Here is a 24,591-nt window from a genome sequence, read left to right on the forward strand (position 1 = left end):
GGTCAAGGCTACTGTACTGTGAAAACCCAACTTGGTTTTGAGATAATGAATTATAATTAATAAAATGTAAGAGACATGAATATGTGCACTTGACATTAAATCAGTGGAATTCACTCCAGAATTGGCCGACCAGGCTATCATATGTCCGATTATCAGCTGGTGCATGCACAAAATGCAGCACGGGTGACCAGTCGAGCACACTCTCACAGCCATATGCTAACATGCTAACATGTTCTTAGCGTTGAGAGCTCCTTGCTGTGAGTAACAATGCAAGTTAACTGCTGGAATACAATGTAACAAACATGTTTCCAACAACAAACCCAATCATATTATTATTCCCAGTGTGGGCATTTTAAAGAAACTAACAAAGTAAAAGTGGCTAAAGCTATTCAGAGTACAGATAATAGAGGTCAGCAGCCTCGGTATGAGCAAAGGATCAAAGCTACCATGAAAATTATAGAGACGATTGAAATCAAGAAAAGGTTTGATGGCCTGTTATCTAAGTAAGTTAGAAACATATTGGAAAACGATGTGAGTACCTGTCATTTGTTTTGTTATAAAAATTTGTTACACCTGCTTTCATTTATTTGTATCTTTTTCTAATACCAGAACGCTTTACTTTCAGATGCTTATGCGAGAGAAGATCCCGAAACTTAATGATTTCTTTTATCGTGAGAATAATATTTTGCATTGAAGAGCAGCTGAACAATTTGTTTATGCTGTCAAATATAGTTCTCAGACGGGAAATCTGAATCAGTGAAAACTGGGATTGGCAGGTCACGCTTTGATAATCAGAACTGGCCAAGATGTTTTTGGCCCTTTAGATAATTGTTGAAAGCAGGGAGCAAATGTGGTGAGTTAATGTTTGACATGTAACAAGATCCCCGGCCAAATTTCAATCAGGAACGATGAAGTTTGCATGTGTCTTACGTCCTTAATTGCAGTAAAAATTAGCTTTTTCTTTCTCTATGTACAGCATACAGTAGATGCATATACACATGTATTTGTTTCTCCCCTTTTATTTCTCCAAAATTTCAACATTTTCTAAGATTGTTCAAACAAAGTGAGTCATTATGGCTGACAAAGTTTAAGCATTAAAATCAGTAGAAAAGGCAACAGACTTCACGGGACAAACCACCAGTTAATGTGTAATTTGTGCTGAGTTGCACTTTGACAGCAGTTTTTTCTCAAACTGTAATGAAACCTCTTTGCAGATGAAAAGTAATTCCGCTCCATTGTGGAAAATCTAACAGGTCCATTCTAAGTCGGCCCCCAGCCCTGTCTCAGTGTTACAATGAATCTGACTAAAGCTTCCAGAGGAATGAATGGTCGCTGCCTGCTCACAGCTCCACTCTTGCATGGCCCACTGCCAGAGCTCTAATTTAAGCTCCAGGCCTTCTGTTGGGAGAGAGTGGGAGAGTAGAGGAAGCCCACCCCAGGCAGAAGTGCAGGGGAGAGTGCTGGGCCCTGCTCCCTAGAGTGGAATTGATGGCTGTTAAGCTCATCAATGAGGATGAGTCATCCGAGGCAGCCAGCCGCTTCGTTCCTCCTGGTCTGCCTTACTGAAGTGGAGGCAAGTTAAAATGTTCAGTTACTACCTGCTCTCTGTGGTGAATCATGTCTGTTAGAAAACACACGATAAGCTACATTTCCACCCCGCTGCTGCACTGGAGACTTGGTGTTGCAATACACTCTACCATGTTGTTTTACCGATAATTTCTTGAGTGTTTGCCTAGTCACTGGAGTCAAGAACCTGTGTGTGTATTCATCTGTTTGCTCGTGCAGGCAATAGTGTGTGTTTAGAACCTGTTAAGCAACAATTTCCATATCCTTCTAATTGTCAAAGGTCAGAAGCTTTTAGGCAGCCAGCAGTAGGCCGACGGCGGTTGGCTGAACATGCATCTGATTCCATTTGGGCTGGTTTCAGTTTCAAAGCCTCCCACCTTCCTGTCTCATAATCACTCCTACAGATTTTTCGAATCAATTCAGGCCCCGGCTTAGACTGACTTCTGATCAACAACTGGCAATTGTGGTGCCAAAAAAAAAATTCCCAGTGGCCACAGACGGATGTTTGGCGTCCATATAATTCCTATGATTGCTGCAAATGACTGAGAATGGCCACAACTTGAACTCCAGGACACAGTTTGGTCCAGATTTTCCGTTCCTTCAGCAGAATCCGGCAGCTCTTTTCGCATCTCCATAAACTGCAATATTTCTGGGTGGTGACTCGTCTATAAATGCTATCTTTAAATTCTGTGGCAAGCATGTTACCATGACTGCTAGCTGGCTGCCAAGTGCTGGATGATAGCATCAGACAGAAACAGATCACGAATTACGCTCAGCACAATGTGCAGCGCATTCATATTCATACAGGCATTTTGCTTATCGAGCCACTGCAACCACACGCGCATCTCACTGTTCCTACAGGTCATACGCTTCCTGCATCCTCCCTTAACTCATAATATGTGCACATATGTGCATCTGAGTGCTTGCATGCATTCGCACAATCTTGTTGGTGCAACAGGAATGTTAAAAGCTGTCATTATCTCAGTGGAAAATGTGTGATTGACCAGAGCTGTGTTGACATGTCAACCCAATTATGTACTCTCACAACACATCGGAGCCCTGGGAATGAGTTGTGTTGCTAAGAAAATCTAAGAGTTAGTGTAGGATGCTGGCACGCATGGTTTTACACGTGTAAGGTGAGAGCAAGAAGGATGTGTAAGACGGGTAATAAGAGAAAAATAAAAATCCCCCTCTATGTTGCTATTTGCAGCATCTTTGCCTGCCTACACCCTTGATCTGTAAGACAAGCTGCCCACCAGACACGTGTTTGGGCTGAAGTCTACACTTAAAGTACAGGTTCTCTTCTCTTCTCAGCAGCACAGGATACAGTATGTTCACGTTCACTGCTCATAAAAGGGGTTTCCTCCTGAATGCATCATATTGCATGCCACATTTTATACAAAGCAAAAAGAAAACAAAACTGTAACTACAATGAGAGCGAACAGGTGTGGAAAACAAAAGCGAGCACGTCTTTTAGATGCACAGACCTCAACTAGAGGCTGAGCTCGTGCTTGTCCACGCTCAAACTTTCAGACATACAAATGAATACACAGGAAACCCTGCAATGACTCAATGCCACAATGATTTAAGTTCAGAATGGCAAAGGACGCTCATGACTCAGAGTTTCCATTGTGGCTCCCGCTCTCCTGTTGCAGTTTTGCGTGTGTGTGCAGGTGTGTGTTTATATGTGTTTGCGGTGTGAATAGCATGACTGCTGCTGTTCATATAACCAGCGTGCATGCTCTAGTTCTTTAACAGCTAAAGTGTCAGTCTGCCTTTCTTCACTGTTAGATGCAAACTCTGTTTGGGAAAGTTTGGGAATTTGACTCATCGGTGAGCGGGAGAGTGCTTTTTATCGCTTCTAACTCTGGGTTATGTAGCCTATACACTATATAGCTGCACTGACACATATGGCGCAACCGCTAAAAGCAGGTTTCAAATTGAAGTGAAAGCATCTATTGGTAATCTAGCAATGAAACTCCATCAGCTAACCTCTGGAGGCACTCTGCAGGTGATGAGGAGACGAGATGATGAGGATAGCGGAAAAGAGGCAAGGACATCAAAGGAGGAAGTGTTGTGTCACACTTACACGATGCTAGGTGCTGTGAACTGTTTTAATTAACCGACTGACAAGAAAAATATGTTTATGTTAGCCTTGCGGCCCAAATGATGAAGCCAGGCTGCAGAGTTTTTGCCAAGGGTTAAGCAGTCAGACTCAAACAAATATTCAGAGAGGTTCATGCAAAAATATCTGTTCAAAATAAATCATCATTTTGAATGTAAATTTAGTGTAATGAGCCCTCTGTGTAAAAATATTTGCTTTTGCCTTTCACCTCGTGCTTCTTGTTCTCCCGTTTTCAGAATTTTCTTTTTCACTTTTGTAGTTTGTGTTTCTTGTTTTCTATCGGCGAGTAACGGCTGGTTTTCATTAATTCTGTCTGCCTGCATTTGGCTCCTTTTGCCACTATTATGACATGTAAGTCTCATACTAGGATTTACTGCCATTTGTTTCATTCAAAAATTATTAAGAGAGTGATGAATCAATAGTCATGCTCATATAATGAAGCTAGGCATTTGATCAAGTTTGTTTTTACTAGTGACTCGCAACAAACAGAAAAAGCACGCTGCATTAAAACTCCTGTATAACTGCCCGTGTCAGGCTTGCAGTCAAATCTGGTGTGAGACAGAGCAGTGTGTCATGATTTATGGGATGAATCATAATTAATTTAAGTTAATTTAAGTAAGTATTATTTTTTTAAATTAATGATTCATGATCCTTTTTTAAATCAGGGCTGCTTGACAACAAATTTTCAGGCTGTTTTTTGTTGCCGGTTGTTCCCAATGTGCCGAATGTATGCAAGAGACTGCAGCTTGCATGAGCACGGGGCAGCACAAAGCATCGAAACTATATACGGTTGATTCAAAGTGCAAACCCGGAGCTTTAAATCTTTATTCCCACCCTGACGGATCAGATTCAGCTTTCATGCTTAGTCCCATCATGTGACACGCTGCAGCTATCAGAACATTAAATGAATTCTCAGCTGTGGCTGCACAACAAGCAACTTCAAAGTGCAGCAGTGCTTTAGTTGAGAGTTCTTGGATCAGACATCAAACGTGTTATCACTGTAACTTTGCAGCAGATGAAAAGGACAGGATTTTCCTTTCTGCTTGATACCTGGAGAAAGTATTCCCGAATCAAGGCTTTGATATGGTTCTAGGAGCCAAATAAGGCTAGTCACTGTGTGCGCAACTCAAAAACGCAGAAGAGATGCATGACACCCAATCATGTGACATCTTTCAGAAGTCAGAAACACAATGAAAATTTCATGCAGGCTCTTTTGTTTTCATACTCATGGATATTTTAAGCATGTAATAACATATAAGACTTCCGATGAGCGATTGTTTTTCATACCTCAGTCAAAATAAGAAACATGGACCAATTTCAAAATACGTGTTTGAGGCTTTAACTGTAGAGTGGAGCTTCTCCTTTGATGTCTGCAGTAATTCTTTGGTCTGGTGGTCTGGACTGCTGCGTCACGTGGTTTCCTGCTGGCCAGCCCACGTGATATCGGCTGCTCCTTACTGGAAGACAGGAAACACCGTTCTGCGGTGTCTCACGTGCTTCACATGTCTCTCGGAAGATGTGAGTGGGCTCATTTATAATGCATTAATGGACAGGGCCACTGGAAAGCCTGTCTCCTGATGGAGGAGCACCAGAGCATTTCCATTCATCTTAGCTGGATACCAACTCACGGCAGACAGGGCCATGATACAGCTGCTTGACTCCTGCCAGCAAAACAGTGCAAATCAATCATTTTGTAGGCCACTGGGAAAGACTACATAATAGCTACAGTGGAAATCAAAACTTTGGCACATCACCCGCACCTACATCTTAATTTAAATTTTCTTTCTGGAACAGTTTGACAATTTTGGACACACCCTGTCTTGTGAAAAAGTCCTGATGCAAAGTTTTGCAGGGTTTGCCTCAGCCCCCAAGCCCTGCAGCCCCTGCTGTCTTTCCAATGTTACGTCTCTTGTCTCGTGTTGTGGCTATCTTCAGAACATGATGCAAGGCAAGGCGGTGAGCGAGAAACATGTGGCTGGTGGCTCAGCTTTGCCCGGGGAGAGGGACCTCACCTTGATTGTTGCTGATGAGGGCTGACTTCACTACCGGCACTCAGACACCAGATTTCCTTCAACTGATAAGACAGCAACAATACTCGGTGATTGCAGAGAAAAACGCACAAGCGCGTGCTGCATGTGCAACCTTCAGCAACAAATTACTGCCACAGTGACACAAAGCGTGGACACGGATGTTTTGAAGATCAAAGCGAGGCCTCGCGCTCGTCTGCAGAGTGTGAGCGTTTTAGCCTGACAGCAGTGAGATGAAGTTAAACTCATGCTGAGTCTTTAAGTTAACAGCTACACTAACACACAATAGATAGACACGGTAATTATTGAATATTTCTTCCATCTGTCGCAGGATATCACGGGGGTTCAGCAGTTTTAAATTAAGGGTGGCTTTAAAGGCTGAATGGCAATTGATTATTTTCTTGGAAGCCATACCAGATTTATTCCTGTAACTCTAGACGGGCAGAGGCGGAAAATGAACCGCTGCTACTTCAGAGGAGAGGTTCGACTGATTCTTCTTCTCTTATTCAGTCCCGTGAAGGCCGGGGCCGTATGCATGAGCTCAAGTGGGCGTGCATATCTATAAAAGATGTGGGCTCGCGAGTGGGTGTGGAGTGTGGTTACTGGGTGCAAAATTAACAAATCCGCCTCCTTTTTATTTCCGCCCCCAACTAAGCTTTTTCACAGTGGTAATTATCATCATAACCACAGCGTTTCCTGCCATCAGCCCATAATGCTATTTTGCAGGGGTCATCCTCCGGGGCGTGCTGAGATAAATATGGCAAAGAAACGCCCACGACAGTATTAATACTTCGCTTTCTCTTGGTGAAAGTGGCCTGGTCCTTTTTTCTTTTTTTTTTCAAACGCTCATTCATGCCTGCTTATGAAAACCGGCCACTATCAAGAGGAATTTTATCATCTCCCCAGACTTGTTAGTAATGTAGTTCAGGAGTTAAAGTGAATGGATGAGCCCTAACGGTCCACGCTCGACAACAGCAAATTATCCAAGGGGTCCATGATTTGTGCTTTCACGGTGACATATTGAGTGCTCACAAAGAGATTCAGCCATGCATGAAGCACACGTGCATACAGCAAGCCCATATACACCTACACATTTATGGTAGTGTGTGTGCGTGTGGGTGTGACAAAGCTAGTTGAATAAACAGATGCGGTCATCAGAAACTGACACCATGACAGAATAAATTCTGAGCTGCAGGTGTTACAGGTCACTTACACATCACCAGCAGCATGATCCAACCAGCCTGCCCTTCCCGAGTTTTGAAAGTTTTTCGCAGGAATGATGTGACTTTAACAAGAATCCTGACTTATGTAGAAATTGTTGTAAAAACATTTTTTTCAAGGTCAGCTTTGAGGATCAGTAATTAAATATGAGAAAACCCACAAATTATTGCTCAGGGTGGAAGAGGCACCTCAATGAGAACCTAATTTGTTGTGAATATGAAGCTTAATAAATTCCAACTTTTGATCTACTTTGCATATTTTCTGCTAATTACAGCACGGGAGGAAATGCCGTCTTTGCATATTTGAAGGAGCGAGAATAAGAGAGCAAGAAAGTGAAACAGGGAGACAAAGACGAGGGTGAAAATAAAAAAAGATTACATGCTGCTGGCCTCTATAATGAGATTGTCGTCATATATTCCAACCAACCTTAATACCTCTGCAGTGTTTGAAGATTGTGTTTTTTTCCATTTGGGCCAGGCTGGATGGACTGATTAATCACTTTTTAATCAGGATGCCTCTGTGAATAATTCACCCTTTGAATGTCTTCTGAAGCACTGGGGTGACACAGTTTTAAATTTATTTAGTCTGATTACCTCTGCTTCCAATATTTATCACACAGACAGACAACTAAATGTTTGATTCCTTTACACTGTTGCAGTGGTGATATACTGCATTGCAGTAAAAGATGGCCAATAGCCAACAAGTGACAGTAGTGTACAACCTGCTCATCCTTTCAAAGAAAATATAACCTCCCAGCTGATTGGGCCACTGCCTCTTTGCTTCTGTCTCACTGATTGCTTGCAAGTGCAAACCCGAGAAAGAGAAAAGCTCAAAGTTTACACACGACTGACTACCTCTGATTTTAATCATTAGCTCACACAATACACGGTGAGACAGGTAGCTCATGTGCAACACTCCAGGGCAATTTGCGTACACTTTACATACCGTAGATTTACATAATTTGACAATGAGAAATTATCCACTGGTGCAGAAAGCGTGATTGTAAAATAAAATTAAAAAAAAGAAAGAAACTAAAGTAGTTGCTGCAATCTGTGTAGTCAGAAAGAAAAAAATAGTGAGCTTCACCAACTGTTTTAAATGTCCTTTGGTACAATGGGATAAGATGAGATGTTAGATGAGATAAGCACGAACAGGAAGTGTTTTATCAAGTCATACTGACAGACAATTTAGAAGATTTGAAACTGAAATGATTGTAAATAACATTTGATTCAACACAAGTTAAAAATATTTAGCTCCACTGGCGTTAAATGTATTTTAGCTAAATGTGCTGGTTTAGCAGCAACAGCTTTGTTTTGGTTGACTGCCTACTCAGTTTTTAGCCATAGATGCAAACTGCTTCACAAAAAGATTGCCACTGTCCCAGAACTGAACAGATGATGGGCAACTTTAGCAGCTAGCTTATTAGCATTTGAACATTTAGCTAATCAGTGACATTTCCATTAGGAGAAACAGGTAAACAAAAGGTAAAAGCTTAATGGATATTGAATGGTAGCCAGATACACACACACACATAGACACATACAGGTCTAGATGATATAAATAAATGATACCGATGCTGTTCCTTTTCTTTCTTGCTAAAAAAAAATTAGCTATACGCAAAAAAAGATAACCAAATTTCAACTGTGGGTTCAAGGTGCATTACAATGTGCTCTAATAGTGCCTATACGTGATGATTAGAGATTGAGATTAATTTCAGTTTTTCTGTGCCAAAGGACACCTGGTGCTCATCTCCGAGACAGAAGCTTTGACAAAAAACGTCAGTGTTTGACTCCCTGGGAATGAGGACGGGCTTTCACTTGCCGCATCGCAGAACTCCTAAAGAGACGGGGCTTTTTATCTCCTGCATTCCCTCCGTCTGGCTGCCTTTCTCTTATTTCAGATTATTCAGTGGAGAGCTAAAAGTCAAAGTTTATCTCACTGTGTCTCTATGGCTGTGTCAACCCACAGCCACCCACTCATTACTCTACTCTGTTATCATCACCCTGCTTTCCCAACCTGATACTTTTTGATGTTTTGTGGAAAATCAAAGGACAGAGTGGCACAGAAAAGGCCATCAGCCTCGTCTGTGAGAGGGGCTCGCGCGGCTACCTCGCTTACACAATGAAACAAAGCCTAATTGAAGAGGGAGAAAAAAATGAAACAATGCCAAGATTCACATTGTTACAGCAGGTAGTTTAGAAGAACTGACAAAGATCTGCAAAGGCAGGCTCACAAATAATTGTAGAATCTCTGCATTTATAAAAGAGCCACAAAATTCATATCAGAAGCTTCAGTGTCAAACACTACACATCAAACCGATCTCCTCAATCACCGCTATCTCATCAGTTTTGTGTCCCACTAAGCTCAGTGAGTGTTTTGCATATGGTCTGCTTCTTTTACATGTGAGCCACGTTATTGTCACCTTGCTGAATTGCAAAATAAAGAATGAATTAAGGTGACTCACAACAAAAGACTATCTTGCATTCTGTACCCTCTAAGGGGGAGTAGCTCTGCCCTCCTGTGATTTAGCCTTCAGACTTCAGTAAGCTTGTTTCTTAAAGAACAAATTAGTGTCTGCAGTATGCTGTGCCCTTTTACTTCAGGTTTACCACGGCACAGATTAATCATCGCTCAATCGGATTCTCTGCTAATAAAGCCTGGGGGCAGAATTGCACTATTACTTGAATTAATTAACAGAACTTGCTGCTCTAGTCATATTTTAAAAGACTGTAGTGCACTTTGAACATTTGCTATAACCCCCCCAAACTACAGTGTGTGTCTTTTCTTTCTCCAGGCCTCTAAAGTCATGTGGGTTGCTGGCCTAGTTTAGGCAGAATCGAGTCAACATACAGTCAGGCCCATACGATTTTGGACAATTACACTTTCAGAATTTTGTCTTTGCATGTTTTATACATAGAGCTCTTTTTCAGAAGCTCAAAAGTAATTGGATAATAAACTGACAAGCAACATCATGGCCAGAAGAGGTTCTCTTGTTATTTCATGGTAAGTTAAGCAGATAACTGGAGTTATTGGCCGTTCACTGGAACCTTTAATATGAAGTCCAAAGAGTTGTCAGGCATTATTAGGCTGAAAACTGAAATAATACTGTAAAATAAATTTATCTGAGAAGTATTACAAACTTTAGGAGCATTGACACTCAACAATCTGAATGCACAGGTGATCCTTACAGAACCAAAAGCCCTGAAAGGCCACAAAAGAACATTACAGTTGAGAAACATTGAAATTCTTCCTCGGTTCAGAAAAAATTACAAAGTCTAGACAAGTCAAGAACATGCTTAAGGAGATAGTGTTTTACAACAAGGTTCAAACCACTGGTTACACTAGAGAACAGGAAGGGCAGATTAGACTTTGTCAGAAAACATTTAAAAGAGCATGCACAGTCCTGAAAAAGAAAACTTTGGACAGATAAAAACCAGAATGTACTAGAATGAGAAAATGAACTGTATCAGGCAATCTTATGGCACACGCCTGTATGACTGCCCCTGGAACCAGGTCTCTAGAGTCTATTAATGACCATGGTGGATTGTGAAGTGTAGAAGGCTATACTCTCTGCTCAGAATCATCCAAATGCTGCAAATGGATAATGCCCAAAGCACCCTGCAAAGGAACCAAAGAGTCTCTAACGGCAAAGAAATGGGATATTCTTCAATGGCCAAATCAGTAAATCCAACAGAGCAGCTTTTCATTGACTAAAGACAAAACTGAAGACAGCAAGACCAACAAATAAGCAGTAACTGAAGATGGCTTCAGTAAAGGCCTAACAGATCACCTCAAGGGAGGAAATGCAGCTTAAGCTTCTGAAAATTCTGGACTATTTATGAAAAGCCTGTAATTTCCAAATTAAAGAAAAACTGCACTTCAATAACATATTGACTGGTTTAAAAATCCACTGTGGTGGTGTAGTCATGCCTCCGCATTGGAAAAGTTAGCCTGAAGTATTAAAAACTTGTCTGTTAGATTTCATTACGATGGATAATGATGCAGGAAGCAAAAACACAGTTGCAGCGGTAATCAGGAGCCATAGAATGAGATAAAGTAGCAATCATCAGAGCCACAAAATGGCATCCTCGTAAAATGACACCACACACTGTGCAGCACTTGCACAATCTAGTTATGCAAAAACAGAATGGCAAGTGCTTTAAACTTGGCACAGGTGTTATCAAGGGAAATCAACGTTTTTGTAACAGCTCGGACAGCGATAAGCACATTGCATAACAGCAACCTCTGTAGAAGGCATCTATGAAAAACATTTGCGTTGCATAAGTGCAATACGTGTTGGTTTTACAACATCTATAGATACCACAATGAAAATAGTGTCAGACAAGAGCTCCTGTTCTCCAGAAGCTTCGCAGGTTTAATCCAGCATGACAGTGATCCAAAGCGTGGCCTGCACATCTAGAGAAGAAAAAGTGAAACTCTGACCTGGACAAGTGTGTCACCTGCCGTGACTGCAACAGAACACCTCTCCAAAGAAATTTATGCAACGCTGGTCTCTCAAGTCAAGTAGGGTTGACTCCGTTGTGTAAAAGAAAGCTGGGCAGCTGAAGTAAGCAACAATAATCAGAATCTTTCAGCAATGAAAGATGAAATGGTTTCTATTGTGAGGCCTGCGTGTTTAATATAACCTAGAAAATCTTAACTGTTTAGTTCTGGATAACATCAAATAACATATTGTTGATCTAAGCAGGTGTGCCGTTGCTACAAATATAAATAGGATCTTTTGATGTAAGTGATTTTTGCTAAAAGGTGGATTCACTTCTCAATACTGTATGTTGCTAGCTAGCTAGCAAGTTAAAGATAATGTTCTTAATACAAGCACAGTAACAGTGAATTAGGAATTGAGCACTGGGGTTAAAGACTTTTGGCTTTTGAGTTTAGGCAGTGGTTGGTTTGCTGAACTTATGATTGTTGTTTTTTAACTGGTTTTATCAGGAGCAAACAGGGGAGGGGGGTTTTAAAGGATGACTGAGGGGGTGTTTATATATTATGTATTATATAATTGTTGTGTATTCAATTTCTTATCTTTAAAAAATAAGAAAAAAGAAAAAAAAAGAAGTGTCTGACGTGTCATATGTCTACAATAAGAGCCTCTAAAGTATGTAAAGAAGGGCAGGGAGGACATTGGTGGATCTGCAACATATTGGCCCTAAATAGAATGTTATATCTTTAAAGTGTTGCTGGATGCTGTTCCATCCAGTTATCTTTCATTCTGTTAAAATTTGTAAATTATGCTGTGAAGTTGGTGATACGTTGCCTTTTCAGACAGCTGAGTCATCACACTCGGTAGCTGGTAATGTAGCAGGGGTGGCTAGAGCTCATCATCTACTAATTGGAAGGCTGACGGTTCGATCCCTGGCTCCTCCAGTCTGCATGCCAAATATCCTTGGGTAAGATACTAACCCCATGTATCTGGATGCATCTACTGGAGTATAAATGGGTGTGAATGTTAAATGTAAGGAGCACTTATGCAGAAAAAGCACAGAAAAGAGCACTTGGGTTAATGATACAAGTTGCATAAAGTGCTTTGAGTGCTATATAAGAATTGGTCCATTTTTGCATAAATGATTATGTTAAAGAGTCCACAAATCAAAATATGAAGCTACAAATAATAATAGGCTCTCTTTAAAACCTTCATATGTATATCTATGTGGATCTATTTCTTCTGTTAAAAGTATTCTCAATAAAAACGGTCTCTCAAATACAGGAAGATCGAAGCTTTAAAACCTAGAGAAATAAAACCACCAAAAACAATAAGGTATAAATTTAGTGCTGGGGTTAAGAAAAACATATTTTTGTAATGTCACGCACAACTGATTGCACTACATTTTCACTAGCAACATCCTGTTGTTATCAGGGGGCAAAACATTTATATTACTGAAAGTGAGAGAGCTTAGAAGCCCAGCAGTGCATGTCTGCTTATGGTAGGTTATGTGAACGGTGCTGGGATGGCACTCCATGCTTCAGCACTCCGGCGCACATAAACAATGGGGCCGGCTGAAATTGCTGTGATCAGAGCCTGAAAGCTGTGAGTGGCAGGAAGCAGCGAGCAGCAGCAGACGCCTCTGACAGCCCTCCAGCTCCAGAGATGCTGAGAGAGAAATGGCAGCATCAGTAGCAGCAGCAGCAGCATGCAGAAACACTGTATCCATTCATCCACAGGGCTGAAAAGCACCTTCAAAGAGACTGTGAAATTCATCTCAAGTCCACTGCCTGGAAAGAGACAGAAAAGAGGGATGAAGGAGAGCAACTGGCCTCAGCTGGAGTTATTGATGTTCAATTGACTCTGGAACATCTGCAGGCCCATTTTGTCTTGTTAATTATACAGCACTAATTTAACTCACCCGTTGTTGCTAGAGATAAGAGAGGAGATGCTTGGTGAACCATGTGCAACACTGTGCCCTGACTTCTGCTTTACCACATGCTCAACCTGCATGATGATGACGCTCACAGCTATTGTATGTGTCTGTGGTAATTATGCAGCCGTTTTTTGTGATTAACAACTTAAAACCCTCCATATTATCTACCTACTGAGGGAGAAACGCAGGATAAATATGCTGTCTGCAAGTAAGGCCTCTGTTTTTGCTGTTAAAGCTTTTTCTTGTGAAATCCAGTTCAAGGACCTCGAATGACCTCTTCAGCTTTGATCATTTTTTCAGGCTCCAAAATGCAAAACCTCTGTGAATTTATATTAAATGTGGAGTTATTACAGAATAAATATCACCGAAATGTGTTTTGAAAGCGATATCGTGTTTCAGTTAAATAACTAAGTGTATTCTACCTCAGTAAGAGGGAATATGTGAACAAGATGCATATGAAAGTGCTCAGAGACAAACACATCACCCAAATCTCAGCTATACAAACAGCCCCGAAACTGTGTGTCGAATTAAATGATGAAATCTGAACCCAAACGAAATCACATCCATCAAGAGAAACATGTCGGGCATTCTGATTGGTTATATAAGAAGAGCATACAGGGATAGCGACTGCACACACACACACACACAGACCCCAGAGGCCTGTGTTTGCCTTTCCTGTAATCTGAGCTTCCGTTCTCTGAAGAATGATGTAACTGAATGCCAGCCCTGAACCACGTAGGAGAGCAAGCCCAGTCAGACATACTGAAATATGTGTGTGTGTGTGTGTGTGTGTATGTATATATATATACATTCTTTGCACTGCATCTCTTTGCGTCACTATTTGCTACAAATTGCAAAAGGATGCCAGATGTAGACGTTATTTCTGTTGCAAACTTCTTTTTTTGGCCTCTGCAGATTTTGCTGCAGTAAACATGATCTTTTATTGCATCACGTTGCCCTGCAGATACTTTTACAAGGTCACCAAGTTGTGGCTGTGGACCAAGACAGTAACACTAAATCTCCGACTGGTTTGTGAGCCATAAATGAAGCCAAGTACACACTGTCGTGGGCTGTGAATCGGTCAGAAGGACATCTAGAAATATGAATGAATTTCAAACAATGATCCCCCTTCACCTCTACTCTTCTCTGTTTTTTTCTCTGTAGTGAGTATCACCGTGAAGGGATCTCCTCACTCAGGACAAAGCTGCAGAAAGGCCGCTGCAATCTAAAACCTCTTCCTGCTTCACCCAGCGTCACCGGCAGGTAGTTGGTGCTGTCACAGAGAGTCATTTTACAGGCGCCGCTCAATACACCTTTCTTTGCATTCGTCTTCAATGGGCCTTTCCATTTTTCAAACTGGCATCCACATAAAGGAAACTTTCACCCAACACTCTGCAAAAGGCCAAAAAACCATATGTGTCACGGTTTATACTTTAACTGTATTGCATGTTGCAACATAAGCATGTTGTGCAAAAGAAAGAGGAGCGTTGTGGCGAAATAGGTCAGGGGTTTCTTTACTTTGTAACACTACACTTGATGTAAAGGGGGTTGCCGCACATCTATGAGTCTCTGTGTGTACGTGTGTGGGGTTGTGCTTGTTTTCCTCTCCATGTGACCCATTTGCTGATCGACCACAGTGTTCCCCACTCTGGTGGTGTTTCCATGCCAACGCCGTCAGTGGCAAGACAAAAGATGAGGACTCACTTGGTCTTGATCAAAGGGAGCACTGTTTCAGTCTGTTGCTCGTGCTATCTAGTATGTTCTGAAACTGACTGCATACCTAGAGATGTAAAAAAAGGATATATCACAGAACGGTGATTTCCACTCTTTTTCATCAGCTTCCCACCTAGAGCGCTGTCAGCTGATCTACAGCACCACTACTTCAGCACCTCCACTAATACTCCACAGTTATTATAATCGAATGTTATTTAGCAACATTATTTTGAATGTTTTGCAATCATTTTTTTTAAATGACGTGCACCACTTTGCAATTCAGTTCAGTTTAGCTAGCGTCAGTGTTTAGTCAAGTTGAGCCACATATTAAATGCTAAAAGCTGGATGTTTCAGCTATCTACTGTGCAGTATTTTAGTGTTTGTCCATTGTGCAAACACTGAAAAGTTCAAAGCATTCAACAAAACACATTCAGCTATTTATTCTTACTTTTAGCTTGCATAAAATGCTTGTATGTATCAGTGTAGTTCAACAATGTTTCGTGTTTTTCGACTATTTCTTAATTATCACTCCGTTTAGAAACACATCACAGTTATGGGCTATCAAGTTCACATTTATTCAAAATAAATGTCACTGATTCCTTTTGTGGGTTTTAAACACCAACATTTATAATGTATATTTTTAACAAATGCATGCGTATAGGTGGCTCACTATATATATCTATTACGTGCCACCTCAGGGTGTTTGTTCAGTCATTTGTTGTGTTGTGTTTTTTATTGTCGCCCTCATTAACCTGCTCTCTCCCTCTGATTTATTCTTAGTGTCAACTGGTGTCTTAAGGCTTGGTGCACCAATTGACACTAAGAATATCAAATGACGCCTGGAAAAGGCGGACCATGGTGGTTGGCAACTGTCTTGGTCCTTTACTCCTCCTACCTTATTTCCATCAGCACCACCTTAAACCCTCTGTTGCTTTCACCAGCACTACTGTTTAGGTTTTGGTTTCTATTAGTCTAGTTTTCCAGGACTAATTCAGGAGAGAAGCTTGAATCTGACGGCCCTTTGTGTAGCTAGTTCATGGTCTTCTTCCTCCTTGGTATGTTTTATCTGGAGCTTTTTTGGGGGATTACATTTGGGATTAATATAAACAGAATAACTATAAATAAACTGAACAAAACTGAACATTAAAATCTGTAAGTATAGAGAATAGAGGATGAGCTCTTCTACAATCAGTAGAATTCCCCAGAAATCGAGAAGTCACGCAGAGCACAAACTGCAGCACTGGGAAGCACATCAGCTCCGAATCAAAATGCCAAAGTCAACATCCACGCTGCGTTTACATGCTAATTTTTCAGCATGTAATTAAAACTCATTGTCATTCATGGAGAATCATTTTATTGATTCGCCTTTTCTTTCCATGTCTGATAGGTTTTTGTTTTGTGTTTTTTTTCTGATGGATGCATGCTTGTGTCAGTTTCAAAATGAGTACTTGTTTTCACTGACAGTGCTTGCAGGAAATGAATAGTCTCAGCTACTTTGGTGACACTGCAGTATCATTCTTCCCAGATAAAAGCACTCTCCCGAGTTCCCGCACGTCAGCCAGGCAAACAAGCTCAGCCGCTGCAATGATAAGTAAAAGCGGAGGGACACATTCACATAATAAAAAGCAGGGCAAGTTTGAAAGCGGAGCTGCATTTCCCAACACCCTGAATGAACAAGTCAAGAAATACCACAGCAGCCGCTTTTGGGGATGCTACTGGGGCAGTTCCCACTCCATTCATCAGCAGTGGAAGTGGAGTGAGTGAATGAAGGGAAAAATGGAGACAAAGGGAATGAAAAAGTGACGCTGATGCGATGAATGGGAAGTGCGTGAACATGAGAACTGGCCAGAAAAAGAGGGAATAACAAAGAAAGACTGTTGCAAAAACAGGCCAAAGGAAGCTTGAAGAAAGAGGGAAACACGGGGAAATCATCACAGTCTAGTTCAGACTTTCAAAGAGATGCAGCGACTAACTAATTTGCCTGTGTTGAAACCTCAACCAACCGAAGCCAATTTGTGCAGCTCAAGGTGACCCTTGGGAGAGAAAATCGGCGTGTCTGTTTGTGTGTGTCTGAGCATGTGCGAGGGTACATGAGAAACCTAGAGGGAGAAAGAGACGCCGTTCTTTTTTGGAGGGGGGGGATCATCAATACCGCTGTGAACAAACAGTACTGGATTCACCACACGGCCGTCCTGGCACACACATACACACATCATCATCATCATCGCGGTGGAAGATTAATGATCTTGCTGTTGCCTCTCTCAGATAACTGCCTCATCATCAGCTTAGCATCCCGCCAGCTGATCAATCATCCTAATGTAAAGAGATAGACTCTGACTGCTTTGACCGCAGCCGCATTCACGACGATGATCGCTCATTACAGCTTCTGTGAACTCCTCCTGTGAATGCTGCGATGTACACAATACATGCATGATAAAGCCGAACGCTTGCCCCTAAATTACAGTGAATAACTTCAATTAAAGCATGAAGTCGTCAGTATTTGGCAAGATACTTCATAATCAAAAAATCTCTCTAATTATACTGGGAGCTGTCTTTTTTATTAGAAGCAGCTTCACAAAAACAAAAAATGATCAAAATGAATCTCTTAACAATGTAGTTCTGTCAGAAAATCTAGGATTCTTCTTGCCAGGAGACGTTTAAATAATAAAAATGATGCAGATTTGGAGCCACCAGAATATCAATTCACTTGATATCTTTGATGAAGTTCTCCCTGCGTTCGCGCCGGCGCTCTCTCGATTCGAAGCGTTCTGACTTGAAAATAATGAGATCATTTAAATCGCATCTGCATATGACCGCAGATGCTTGCATCCATGTTGAATTGTGCCATTCATATTGCCTCAGCGAGCTGATAAGATTGTGAGTTTGAGGGCGCGTGGTGCGGAATGAGGAATTCTCTCCTGCGCATTGGATTAATGGAGTCAGCGACTCCCTGTGGCATCTCTCTGATAAATGCATATACCGGCTCTCTGCAAGAAGATAAACAAAAACAGCCCGAAGCAAGCTGTCGAGCCACAGGACACACGCACATACAGTATGCAAGAAAATACACACACAAGTGCAACGAAACATATCTTTGTGTATGCCCGTGTTTATACTTACATATGCTACTAAGAACACACACATCTTTTATTTTGTGAGCATTTTTTTTCTGGATGAATCATCAACCTGCCAGTCTTCCTCGGGGTCTCCATCCGGATGACTCATCCCTCATCAAACGCTGGCCTGTTGGAAAATCAACACAATCCCATTCACACATCCACGCATCCTGTCATTAACACAAATATGCTCAAACACAGATGTGCACGCACATGCACGCACTGCCTGAAAAACATAAACACAAAGAGCTTCCCTTTTCTGTAATCTGTCAGGGATGTCTTTCTGCATGTACTGCACTGCTGGTGAGGGAAACTCCTGGCAGATAAATGTGACTGTATATGTGTGTGTGTGCATTGAAAGAATGATCACATGCTCCATGTGATGAGTCATACACAGGATGGCTTGCCAGGGAGCGGCTGGCTGACTGGTTGGAAGCAGTTATGCAGGAAACTCATCAGCTATGCACCGTTGAGCTCAAGACTCCGGTGAGATTCCAACAAGCCTCCCTGACTTTCTTGTTAACTGATATTTGATTTGCAGCTGGCTGCAAAATAGCTGCCTTTACATGTTACATGCTGTTCTGGTGCGGAATCAAGCACCCCACTTTGAAATGCCATGTGACTTTAACAGCCAGTTTTACACCTCATTAGCTCATTTAATGCAATGGAAGATGAATACAGATGGTTTTGGACAGGATAGAAAAATCCCAACATGCATGCCAGTAATCCAACTCTTCCCGACAAGGTCAGTTTTTTTTCCAGCATCTTATTATATGTTAAATGACTTCGAATTATTAACAGTTACGAAGACACAGTGACTAAAAGCCTGATTCAATTTAATTTAAATTTATATAATGTCAAATCACAACAACAGTCACTTCTAGATCCTAAAACGGTACAGAGAAAATCCCAACAGTCAGACAACCTCCGATGAACAAGCACTTGGCGCAAGTGGGAAGAAAAAACTCCCTTTTAACAAGAAGATGGAGAGAAGATGCATGCTGGAAACACACAACGAGGTGACAGGTGCCGAAGCATGATAGTTAAGCTATTATGCTCGAATATTCAACAGACCAACACCAAAAAAAAATCACACACACACACACACACACTCACACACACACACACACACACACACACACACACACACACACACACACACACACACACACACACACACACTATTGTATCTATTGTATCTGTATCTATTTATGCTTAGAAATAGATAAACTATTGCTGATGTGCGCCTGAGGCTGTCAACAAGGGTCAATTAGACATTTTTATATGTCATGTGAGGCAAGACAACCTCTCACTTAACATCTGCAAAAAAACACCTTCCCACACACATCTTTGACACTAATGTTGAAAGGATCAGCAGCTCCGTGCTCCCGGTCACGTCACACAAACACTGTGGTCAGGACACCTCAGCGGGCACGCGAGTGAAGGTGCACCATCAAAGTACCTGTTGAACCACTCTGATCCACTCTGCACAAAGCGCTATAGAGTGGGTAGACTGCTATAGACTGCATGCACAGCACATCACTGTAATGGATTTTTAAAGAGTTGACCTCTGTATTTGGTGAGGCTTCAATCTTGTGGGGAAGGCTGAGAACAGTCAAGCCTGATAGAGCCTTTTAGATCACAGTGATCTGTCTTCTTTTTGGAGCTGTTTGTTTGGGCTTTACGACAGGTCTCAAGGGCTGCCCAGCTACTTAGTGCTGGTAGAAATACTAAAACACTGCGCTGCCTTATCTGGACAGTAGGTCTTCTCTTGAATATCGAGCTGATGTTTCATAATGAATCCATATCTTAAACTAGTCATCCGAATTTTTGGAACAGCTATTTCTGAATGAGGGCAACTGTCTCGTCACAGTTTCCATGTTAAAGATCGGCACCAGACTCCCAGCACGTACACGGCTGTCCTTGCTGCTGTCTGATGCATGTGGCTCACTCGTGTCACTATACTTAAGGACAATTTTTAGCACCAGGCTGTCAGGCTGCTCAATTCGCATATCCATTGCAGATACTGACTCTTACTGCATTGTTTATTGCACTCCTCACGGAACTGCTGCATATGCTTTCATACATAAAATCCCGTTTCATACATGTGCACATTTATATTGCATCCTACCTACATTTAATATTTAGCTTTTTAAAAAAAGCTAAATTGTTTTTTATTCGATGAGTGCTTTTATTACTGAGCTGTGCTACCTTTCTGGTCCAGCACTTTTCATTGTACTGTTAACTCTGTTTGGAGCTAATAAATCAGAATCTGAAGAGATTTGACTCTGTGCTGCTCGCATGTGAAGTCTCTGAGAATCGTTACTACTGAAAACACACACTCTGTAACCGAGGAGGCGGAGTAATGAGCGGAGCAAGCTGCAGTAGAGGGATTGTAATGATAAAAGACTTTCACCATGACACAGAATCCACATCAAATGTTTTAGACATGTTTTTATCCTCCGTCCACAGATCCATATGTGAAATGTATAATGTGTTAAGCCATATGTAGCTAATGCCAGTGTAAAGTAGGGAAGAGAGAGGAAAAAAAGGGTGGCGGGACGGTGGGGGAATAGAGATGAAGAGGGGGTGGATGGTGTGTGTGTATATGTGTGTCCATCCAAGTTAGGAAAAGATTGAAGAGATAAGCAGCCAGATCAAGCTGGCAGGAGAGATAAATGGCTACAAGACAAGTGTATGTGTGTCTATGCGTGTGCAAGTAAGCGTGTCAGGCAGGCACATGAGGGGCTGCCAGAAGTGAGACTTTGATGAAACAGCTGTAGGCAATGGCAGGAGAGCGATGAGACAGTGGGTCACTCATCACTTTGTTCTACCTTGCACCCCAGGGTGTGCATGTGTACTTGTGTGTGTGTGTCTTGCACTGGCCTTGCTATCTTCAACTCAAATGAAAATCACCTGGTGCACCTGAAAAATCTCTGGCAAACACATGTATCTCTCAAAACTCCCTCTGCAGATTTGGTTCCCGTTACAAAGTTTGGCATTCCCTTCCACATCAGTCATCTCTTCTCTCTCTCTCTCTCCTGGTACTCGGGATGCTGCTCTGGTTTTCCATAAGGCCCCCGATTTTGACATCTGGTGGCCTAGATAAGCAGGAAACGCACTGAGCACATCAGCTGATCGGACAGACTAAAGGCCGATTAAAGCCCATAATCTACCTGATATATAATGAGGTGAACCAGTCAGATCACAAAGGCAGGCGCCAACATAACCACTCAGAAAGGAGGACTACTCAGTGCGGTGCACATCTGTCATGGTCTGAAAAAGGCACCTTAAAAGTGTCATGCACGTTCTGTAGTTGGTGAAAAACGGAAGATTATTCTGTGCAAGTATGCATATAATATATGCATATAATTAACACAGATTTGCAGTGGATGTAGGAGTGTAAGTACGTATGTGTTGCCTGGCCTATCTAGTGTGTGTGTGTGTGTGTGTGTGTGTGTGTGTGTGTGTGTATTGTTTTTCCCCCACCCCTTTTTGTTCCAGATGCAAAGATGATGTGTATGAGTCATAGCCTTGTGGTGTAGAATATCAGTGATCTGAGTGTCCCTGATGAAGAGCAAATGTGGAGAGACAGACAGACAAGAACCCCACGGAAACACTCTGTGACAAAGCTGCTTGGTTTCCATGACAACCTTGGTGCGCTAGTGTACCCGGGAACATAATGTTTTTTCTCTAATGAGGCAAACTGGATCATTTTGTCCATTTACCTGTGTACCTAGCAGTCTCTGTTTCCTCCCTGTGCGTTTTATCACTCGTGCACGCCGAGCGGGGCGAAGGCGGGAGAAGGAGGAGGCGAGGTTATGACTGCAGCTCGTGTATTTACTTTGTGCAGTGCTGAGAAGGTAAATTGCTTCTTTGTGCTTCGATGTGAGACTCGCTAGACAAATGTGAAAAAGATTGCCTTCTCTAACTTACTGATATGCTCTGCAGTGGCAAAGTCAAGGTGACCTCCACACACTCCTCCTGCCACTGCTCTACAAACACACAAACACACACACACTTGTATGCACAGTGGCATGATAGCACCGTATCAACTAATGAAGTGTAACTGTTGGTTACGTCAACAGTCTCCAACTTTATCATCTCGGCGAAAGACATTTTTTTGCAAAACGAGGCAAAGGACAGAGATGAAGGCAAATCTCACATGATCCACAAAATATCAACAAGCAGTAAAAGCAGTTATTATCTAAGTGTGGGCAGCTAATCTATGAATCTCAGAAAGTACCAGTGTTGCGCTGTTAACATTCAGGACAGCCTGTACTGAACTGTGCTGTGAGCACACTATACAGATGGCTTCTTAAGGGAGGTCAAGCACCCTCTCTTACTTTCTATCTCTCACAAAGGACCTTGCCAACACCTCTCTGCACTCGCTTTGCTAAAAATGGTTTGCCTGCACCCTCACTGTCACACAGGATAGCTTTATACCGGGTTCATATTTGATCAAAATGGAACCAAAATAACCCCACGGTCAAATTTCTAAACAAAAACTATGTTTTTGTTTAGAATGTGCGCTATTACTTGTCAAAAAGACAAAAAAGGAATAACTATGCATATGTTGCATTGTAATTAAACTATGTTGAAGTCTTCGCTTGTAGCTGTTTGCATAAGTAAAGTGCAGATGAGATTAGCGACACAACTGCTTCATTTGTATGGGTGAACTTGGCTAATTTAGTGCTGAATTTGTCAATAAATGGAATAAAAAGCACGTCCTTTTTCCTTGAAGCATAGAACATTAAAGTTTACCCCACTTCAGCTATTCTGGAAAATAACAATAAAATATCTCATCCTAATCATATTGGAAAAACACCTCCATATTTTCTTCAGTCCTGTCCACTCTAACAAATGAGACTGGTGAGATCGCAAAGACTGTTGTGGTTTAACACTTCCTAACCCTAACCCCTAATCCTAATCCTAAAGGTTAGGTGTTAGGGTTAGAAAGGGTTCCTAACCCTTCCTTATTAAATTATTACAATTAATGTGTAGTCTTAATGTGAGTTAATACTACAAATTAATAAGATTGAACCTGCATCGGAAACAAGGGTCTGTTTGGTTGGAAATACAGCGTCTTTGCAGCTGGATTCATACTTTCCCTCATAAAATTCCCTAAACTTTGCAAGTACCTCTTTAGATATGTAATGTGTATGATTTCAAATCTCTTTCAAAGGGGTTCATTTTTGGACAGCTGATGTGCACAGTCAAGGTGTGGAGACTTCTATTTTGGTTACAAACCAAACCGAGATGCCAGACGAATATTTCCAAAAAGGCTAATCCTAAATGTCTGCATGTCCCTGAATGCAACATGGATTCAAGATGGGAAACATTTCACTGGTATGCTTAAATTGCTTCTAATGGCTTTTGCACTGTAGTGAAATAAATGAAGGCCTAACGCAACAGAGAAGAGCATTAACAGTTTGCACTTTGGAGGAAAGACAGGCAGAACCAGCAGAACAGTCCTTTCTGTTCTCAAAGCTGCTGTCCTGCAGTTCTGCACCGAATCCTGCACGTCTAATAGTGAGGGATGATCTCACCATCATGCCCACGATGAATGCTGGATCACTCAATTATAGAGCAACACAATGAATCATTCTCCTCTCCTCTGACAAGCTCCTCCACACTCAACTCATCTGACACCCCCAAACCACAGAAGATGGCCCCGTTATCTTCATAATGTGGATAAACAGTGACAGTTGCCTCAGACGGAAGGCCATTTAGATGGCAGGAGATCAAATGAGATCTTATTTTGGAAAAAAAAGTGACAAATCTGTGTCTGTAGTGAGGATTTAAAGGAAACAGAAAAAAGGTCCTGCTGAGATGTCTCTGCAGAATTCCTACCCAGCCAGGAGGGAATGAAATTAGTGAAGTGGAGCTTTGGTCTTGTGACCACACTCAGCTGACAAAAAGAGATACTATCTGCTAACATTTCAGTTTCTGTGCATGTGTGTCTTTCTCTGTCTCGCTCACACATTCATATACTTGTCCTGTTCCACAGTAAATGTGTCAGTCATGGGTCTCGTTGCTGGAACAGCCTGTCAGATCCCTTCCCTCCCCCCCTCGTGCCTCTTTTTCCTCTCTCCTCTCCATTTTTGGACATTTTCAAAAGGATGTGGAGGGATAAAAGGGTTCATACTGAAAGAAAATGGTGGCTCTTAAAGCAAAGCTGTGTTCCTTGGGATTATCGGGATTTCGTGGTGATCCGCAAAGAGTCAAAAGGGAATAGGTCAGCATTCGAAATCTCACTTTAACAGCCTGGGTGTTTGGGAATTTTTCAGTAAATATTCAGTATAAGATACTGTTTCACTTTAATGAAACCATCCTCTCACTAAAGCCTGATTCATGTAGAAAACAACAAAGAGCATGTGGTAACAGTATACTTATAACAAGAGGTTATGAGGAACTAACAAGCTACAAAGGAAATGATTTTTAAA

General features: G+C 41.7%; 1 long non-coding RNA gene across 1 annotated transcript; it reads right to left on the bottom strand.

The window, feature by feature from the left end:
* Positions 1–5,231: 5,231 nt before the first annotated feature.
* On the bottom strand, positions 5,232–6,354 carry LOC309689650. The gene is made up of 3 exons (XR_014271485.1): positions 6,133–6,354; positions 5,704–5,765; positions 5,232–5,352 (listed from the first exon to the last, which is right to left on the bottom strand). It is a non-coding gene; the product is annotated as an uncharacterized lncRNA (long non-coding RNA).
* Positions 6,355–24,591: the final 18,237 nt, after the last annotated feature.

Source organism: Aulonocara stuartgranti (genome assembly GCF_965226115.1).
Source record: "Aulonocara stuartgranti genome assembly, chromosome: 15".
Taxonomy (NCBI): Eukaryota; Metazoa; Chordata; class Actinopteri; order Cichliformes; family Cichlidae; genus Aulonocara; species Aulonocara stuartgranti.